At 47.0% G+C, this 7,500-nt stretch overlaps 1 pseudogene; it reads left to right on the top strand.

Moving 5' to 3' along the window:
- The window catches only part of LOC126440936 (large subunit ribosomal RNA), a 2,977-nt pseudogene extending 2,087 nt beyond the window's left edge, over positions 1-890 (top strand).
- The last annotated feature ends 6,610 nt before the right edge of the window (positions 891-7,500 follow it).

Genomic DNA, 7,500 nt, shown 5'->3' with positions numbered 1-7,500 from the left:
GGAGATCGGGGAAGAGTTTTCTTTTCTGCATGAGCGTTCGAGTTCCCTGGAATCCTCTAGCAGGGAGATAGGGTTTGGAACGCGAAGAGCACCGCAGTTGCGGCGGTGTCCCGATCTTCCCCTCGGACCTTGAAAATCCGGGAGAGGGCCACGTGGAGGTGTCGCGCCGGTTCGTACCCATATCCGCAGCAGGTCTCCAAGGTGAAGAGCCTCTAGTCGATAGAATAATGTAGGTAAGGGAAGTCGGCAAATTGGATCCGTAACTTCGGGATAAGGATTGGCTCTGAGGATCGGGGCGTGTCGGGCTTGGTCGGGAAGTGGGTCAGCGCTAACGTGCCGGGCCTGGGCGAGGTGAGTGCCGTAGGGGTGCCGGTAAGTGCGGGCGTTTAGCGCGGGCGTGGTCTGCTCTCGCCGTTGGTTGGCCTCGTGCTGGCCGGCGGTGCAGGATGCGCGCGCCTGCGCGGCGTTCGCGCCCCGGTGCTTCAACCTGCGTGCAGGATCCGAGCTCGGTCCCGTGCCTTGGCCTCCCACGGATCTTCCTTGCTGCGAGGCCGCGTCCGCCTTAGCGTGCTCCTCCGGGGGCGCGCGGGTGCGCGGATTCTCTTCGGCCGCCATTCAACGATCAACTCAGAACTGGCACGGACTGGGGGAATCCGACTGTCTAATTAAAACAAAGCATTGCGATGGCCCTAGCGGGTGTTGACGCAATGTGATTTCTGCCCAGTGCTCTGAATGTCAACGTGAAGAAATTCAAGCAAGCGCGGGTAAACGGCGGGAGTAACTATGACTCTCTTAAGGTAGCCAAATGCCTCGTCATCTAATTAGTGACGCGCATGAATGGATTAACGAGATTCCCGCTGTCCCTCGCACTGGACGCACGCGCGTGTTTTCGGGTCCCGCGTCTTAGTCGGTTTCACCGGGAAAGAGTGTTGCGATCGTGATGAAATTTGGCATAGTGCCTTTGTGAGTGTTCGTCCCTACCGTGTGTCAATTTGAAGGTCGTACGCGTAGTAGGTAAATAGTTACAGTAAGTTTAGTGAAAATACTTTGTGCCGCGTCTGGAAGCAGTCCCTGCCTGTGCTTGGCGCTACGCCTGTAGCGCTGACCGCGCCGTTGCGATACCACTTTTTCTCTGTTTAATTAGACAATTTTACAGCGATCGCGGAGAAATTTTGCTCACAGCAGCGCCTATACATTTTACTCATTCTGTGTAAATTTTATTGTAATGCGACAAGTCGTTTTTATGCGACGGCTGTTTGTGTGAAATACGCATTTCCAGCTGCAATGCGCAAATCGTGTAGGTGTTCACACAATGTTTTAAGTAGGTAAAAATCCTTCGTTACGCTTGAAAAGTCAGTCGGCGCTGCAATGCACTACCAATAGTGGTACAGTGAAGTTTGATTCTATTTGCTCAAGTAGAAACGGAGTAAAAAATATTTCCATCGCGGTATGTACTTCCGTGGTATTGATAAAGAGACTGCCTACTGATGTACATAACAAGTGTTCAACATCAATCCGAACTACACTACTGGACGCTGGAGTTGTTGCAGAGAAACTGTGGAAGAGATCGTCATAGTAAGTAAGCGGCATTGCAAATTTTGTGTTGATTTTGTGTCTGTCAGTGCGTGTCCTAGAAACTCCTTGCTCAGTGGGTATCGGATTCACTCCACTGACAAACTGTTTTAGGTACAATCAATCTAAACCGATAAATTGGAAGCGCATACCTTGTCCTCTCAGGAAATGTATGTAGTTTTGTTGTGTGGCGCACATTTGAAGAAATATAATTGCTAACGCAACGTCGTGCGTTCGCACTCGCACGTTTTCTGTAGAATCACTTGCGCGGTGAAAACAGGAGATTTGCAGCCCCCACTCTGTTAGGAGTATCCTGTATAGTTTCTCGTAGTGTGGTCCTTCGCCTTCCCTAGTATGTTTTCTGCTCTATTTTGTAATGCATAATTTCAGAAATAAAACCGCTGACGTGAAGTGGTGCGTCCGCTGACGTGCCGTTCTGTAGAAACTCTCGCGCAAATCGGGCACCCTGCAGCCTTCACTTCAGTTGGCAAACGTCTGTAGTGTATAGGTTCCTTTAGTATAGTATATTATCCTTCTGAATATGGTTTTATTTATATTATGTGATAAATAATTCAAGATATAAAACTGCTACTGTAAAGTCGTGCGTGCGCCGATGCGCCGTTCCTTAGAACTCCCACGCGGCGACAAAACCGGCACTCTGCAGCTCCCAGATTAGTTAGAAAATTCTGTATGGAATAGTATCTTGTAGTGTACTCTTTGCTCTCTTCGAAAGTGCTTTCAATGTTCCTGTGTGATGGATAGTTTAAGAAATAAAACAGTCAACGTAAAGTCTTGCAAGTGCCGACACCCCGCTCCGTAGAAACTCCAGCGTGGTGACAAAACCGTCGGTCTGTAACCCTCATTGTACTTAGCAAAAATCTTTAGTGTATAAGGTCCTTTAGTTTGCTCTCTCCATGTTCTGAATATGCTTGTAGTTTTGCTGTCTGACTTATAACCTAAGAAATAAAACTGTGAAAGTAAGATCGTGTGCGCGCCTACGCGCTGTTCCCTAGGAGCTCTCACGCCGCGACAAAACCGGCGTTCTGCAGCCCCCATATTAGTTAGGAAAATTCCGTAGAGAATAGTTTCTTGTAGTGTACTCTATGTTTATTCCGAATATGCTTCCAATTTTCTTGTGTGATGAATAGTTTTAGAACTATAACTGTCTATGCAAAGTCGCGTATGTACCGACGCCCCGCTCTGTCGGAAATCCTGCGCGGTGACAAAACCGTCGGCTTGCGGCCCTAACTTTCGCTAGCAAAAATTCTTTAGTGTGTAGGTTCCTTAGTGTGCTCTATTCTCCCATTGAATATGCTTCTAGTTTTGTCGTGAGACGGAAAAATTTGTGAAACAGAACTGTCAATGTAAAGTTGTGCGTGCGCTGACGCGCCGTTCCCTAAAAACTGTCACGCGGTAACAAATCCGGCGCCCTGCAGCCCCCACATTAGTTAGATAAATTTCTGTAGTAAATAGTTCCTTTTAGTGTGATTTATGCTCTTTTCGAATATGCTCTCAACTTTCCTGTGTGATGGGTAGTTTGGGAAACAAAACCGTCTATGTAAAGTCGGGCGTGCGCCAACGTGCGTTTCTGTAGAAACTCCAGCGCGGTGACAAAACCGTCCGTCTCCTGCCTTCACCCCAGTTACGTAAATTCTATAGTGTGTAGGTTCCTGTAGTGGGACATCCGCCTCACAAATATGTATTTAGTTTAGATGTCGTGCGCTTAGCCCAAGTGATATAGCTGTTAAATTTGTGTAGTGTGTGAGCCACGCGTCCTTCCCTAGAGACTCTCACAGGGCTACAAAAGTGCGTGTCTGCGGTCCCCACCTTAGCTGGAAAAGTCTGTAGCTATAGGGTTTTGTTGTTCAACTCATGCGCTTTCGAAGTGTGTATGTAGTTCAGCTGTAGGATAAGTAGTATAAGAAATAAAATTATTATTGTAACGTCGTACGTGCGCCCACGCGCCGTTCGGTATAAACTCCCGCACGCTCCATACTAGAAGCGACGCCTCCCTCTGCCCAGCTCAAACCAATATCAGAATGCGGGGTTAAAAAAAAACAGCCGCGAATTGTGGAGCCCTGGCGCACAGCAGAAGGCAGGTAGCGATAGAAATACTCGAAGGCCGCAACAGCGAAAGCGGTCGCGTGCCACAGCCGTCCAGGGCGCGAGAGGCTCGTCCCCAGCGGGGCAGTGTATGCCTGCTCCAAGGCCGCGCGCCTAGGCTCGTCCCCAGCGCGGCAGCTGCTCGTCGCGCAGCGCACGGCAGCCGCTGCTAATCGCACCGACCTAGCTTGGCGTCAGAAAGGCGGCCAGCCCCAAGATGGGGCAAAATAAGGACGCAGATCTAGAAAGTAGTGTTAGAAAAAGCACACAGGTTACAGCCATGACAACCGAAATAGCCGAAAAGTCAAAGACAGGTGATTTGCAAACAATGGTAGAAATGAGGGAAGAGCTAGAAGCATATATGTTCAATGAAAACAACAGGATAAACAACGTACAAAAGAAATTCTTGTTAGGGAAAATGGCTGCTTATGAGCAGATTCTAAGAAAATACGAGATGGAAATAGCGCAGCTCAAAACAGAGTTGAAATGTCTAAAGGAATCTCCCCCAGCAGTGGAACAACCACCTGTGAGCTATGCCACTGCAGTCAGCGCAAGAAAAGCCAAAACCGATACAAAAGCAATGCCAAACCAGACCCCAAAAGTTCTTGTCTTTAGAGCAGCAGACGGAAAACAGCCAGAGAAGCAGCTACAAGACACCATAGAAGACATTGTAAAAGGAACACTGAAGGACGTAAAGATCACGAAATGTAGGACTCTGAAGGACAGTGGTGTCATCTTAGAGGTGCCAAATGACGCTGAAGCAGAAAAAATAAAGAACTGTAAGGAAATAGGAGACTCAGGGATTACAGTAACTGACCCCAGGAAGAAAAACCCAAGGGTGATCCTGTATGATGTCCCAAGACAAATTACCGACGAAGAACTGGTAACGGAGCTCTACACAAGGAATCTTTCATCAATAGGCGGCACAAAGGAGGGAGCTGAGACAGGAATAAGAGCACTGTTTAAAACAGGTCCAAGGAACACAGATACTGTAAACATCGTCCTGGAAATGGAAGCAAAGTACTGGCATCACCTGATGGCACAAGGACGAGCATATATAAACTGTACCTCTCACAGGCTGCAGAATTTCAACAAGGCAACCAGATGCTACAAATGCCATGGTTTTGGGCACACAACACAAACTTGCAGAAGTGCTGAAACAATCTGTGGGCACTGTGCAGCACCAGGACATAGCATTAAGGAATGCAGTAACAGGAACAAGGCTCCACAGTGTGCAAACTGCAAGCACTGGAAGAAGCCACATAACCACTCAGTAATGGACAAAAACTGCCCCGAATATGTCAGATTCATGGCGAAAGAAGAACAAAGAACTGAATATGGCCAGTAACACTTCTACGCCACAGTCCCCAGGTCGACAGGTAGCTGACGTGAACACAAAGTCCAGTACCCTCAAGATTCTCCAACTAAACGGGCAGAGATCCAAAGTAGTACCTAGTCAAGCATCACTTAAGATGGAAGAGGAAAACCTTGACATTATTCTTATCCAAGAGCCCTATTTAATGGAAAATAAGATCAAAGGATATCCTCTAGGCTTCCGCCTAGTATACAGCAGCAACCATGGAGTACCGAAAGCAGCCATAGGAATACGAAACACAAATTTGACAATTCTGCAGATAACCTCCCTTTGTGATGCTCATACCGCTGTAGCTGCAGTAACCGGCGATTTTGGAGAAATATACTTAATAAGCCTGTACTGCCAGTTCAATACCCCAATTGATGAATATTTGCATCGACTGGATACCATCATCCACGAAACCCAAGGAAAAGCCTTCATAATAGCAATGGATGCGAATGCCATGTCACCACTATGGCACAGCCAGGACACAGATGAAGCAGGACGAAAACTAGAGGATTTCATCTTCCAACATGGCTTAACTGTAATAAATAGAGACTCACCGTTAACAACTTTCAGTGGGCCAGCTGGGGAAAATAACATCGACGTAACACTTTGCTCAGCAAACATGTCAAGGATGGTCTCTAGATGGATGATTCAAGAGGAATGGACCTCAAGTGACCACAGGGCGATCACGTTTGAGATCTCAAAACAACATAGGGAGAGGGTCATAGAAGAGCTACTGAGATACAACACCACCTTTGCAAAATGGCAAATTTTTGATTGCCAGCTGACCACCAGAGTGGAAAACTGGCCAAACGCCGTGGGAACAAATGTAAATGAGAAAGTAGACCTCCTACAGACAGCAATACAGGAGAGCTGCAGGAAGGCCATGAGGAGAAGAACACGGCTGAAGAATGCTGTTCCTTGGTGGAATGAAACATTGACAAAAATGCGGCAGGACACAATTGCAGCTCGACACCGGCTCCAGAATGCGCGACGTGCAAATCGTGAGGCAGAAATACTGGCAGCAAAGACAACTTACAGAAGCACAAAAAATAAATATAACAAAGAAATTACGAAAGCGAAGACAGATACATGGAAGAAATGGGTAAAGGAGTGCAACAGCAATGACCCTTGGAAGCTGACCGATAGAATCCTTCGCACTAAATATGGCACCGAAACTGTCCTCAGTAATGTAAAAGTGGCAGGAAGAGGCCCTACAATGACCTGGCAGGAAACAGTGAAAGAACTGTTGAATAACCTACTACCGGATGACAACCCAGAGGAGGACACAATACAGCAATCAGCTGTGAAGGAGCAAAATATAGGGTACCAAAATGAAGGAAACGAGCCAGACTTCTCAGCACAAGAGATAGAGACTGCAGTGAAGGCATGCAAACCACACAAAGCCACAGGACCAGATGGCATAGATGATGCCATTATAAAGCGGATATGGGAACACAATCCTGCTCTCCTCATTGATACCTATAACAGCTGCCTTAGAGAGTCCACTTTCCCAGACAATTGGAAAATAGGAAATGTCTGCATATTACTTAAGTCTATCACAAAGCCAAGGGATGAGGTGAAGTCTTATCGACCCATCTGCCTGCTCCCTATCCTTGGCAAAGTATTAGAAAGGCTAATAGTGACCAGACTGGACAAAAGGTATGAAGAGTCAGGACTGAAGGCAACAAACCAATTTGGCTTCAGAAAGGGTGCATCCACAGAAATGGCAATCAGGCAGGTTGTCTCCAGTGCAAACTGTGAAGAAAAATATGTTGTTGTCATTTTTGTGGACATAGCAGGCGCCTTCGACAATTTATGGTGGCCAAGTGTAATGAGGCGGCTTAGAGCGATGCGTTGTCCCCAAAACATGTACCACCTAGTAGAAAACTACTTTAAGAACAGGAAGGCCACTGTCTACAGCAACTCTGGGTCAGTTACGAAAAACATCACAAAGGGCTGCCCACAAGGTTCTATCTGTGGCCCCTTTCTCTGGAACCTTGTATTTGACGAAGTGGTACAACGGAAGGATGGTGAGCAGTGGGATAAAGTGGCCTACGCAGATGATCTAGCCATCATCATAAAAGGGAAGAGTAGGTCGCAGCTCGAAGAAAGGGGTAGGATAGCACTACAAGCCATAAGCGAATGGACCACACAGAATAAACTAGGGATCTCCAAACAGAAAACGGTAGCCATAACCATCAAAGGTAAATTTGATAGAGAAAGACCACCTAGACTTGAACTTGATGGGGAAAGGATTAGGTTTGTCCAGGAACATACATACCTCGGCATCACACTTGATGAAAGGCTCCTATTCACCCCCCATGTAAAAAATATCCAAAGGAAATTATCTGCCGTTTCTGGTGCTCTCACAAGAGTAAGTAGGTCTGAGTGGGGGCTGCAAAAGAAAACCCTGCGACTAATATACCAGGCACTTTGTTTATCTGTCTGCAAGTATGGTGCAG

This window comes from Schistocerca serialis, unplaced genomic scaffold (assembly GCF_023864345.2).
Source record: "Schistocerca serialis cubense isolate TAMUIC-IGC-003099 unplaced genomic scaffold, iqSchSeri2.2 HiC_scaffold_1367, whole genome shotgun sequence".
NCBI classification, from domain to species: Eukaryota; Metazoa; Arthropoda; class Insecta; order Orthoptera; family Acrididae; genus Schistocerca; species Schistocerca serialis.
Note: the sequence above shows the minus strand (reverse complement) of the source record. Positions and strands in the feature narration are given on the sequence as shown.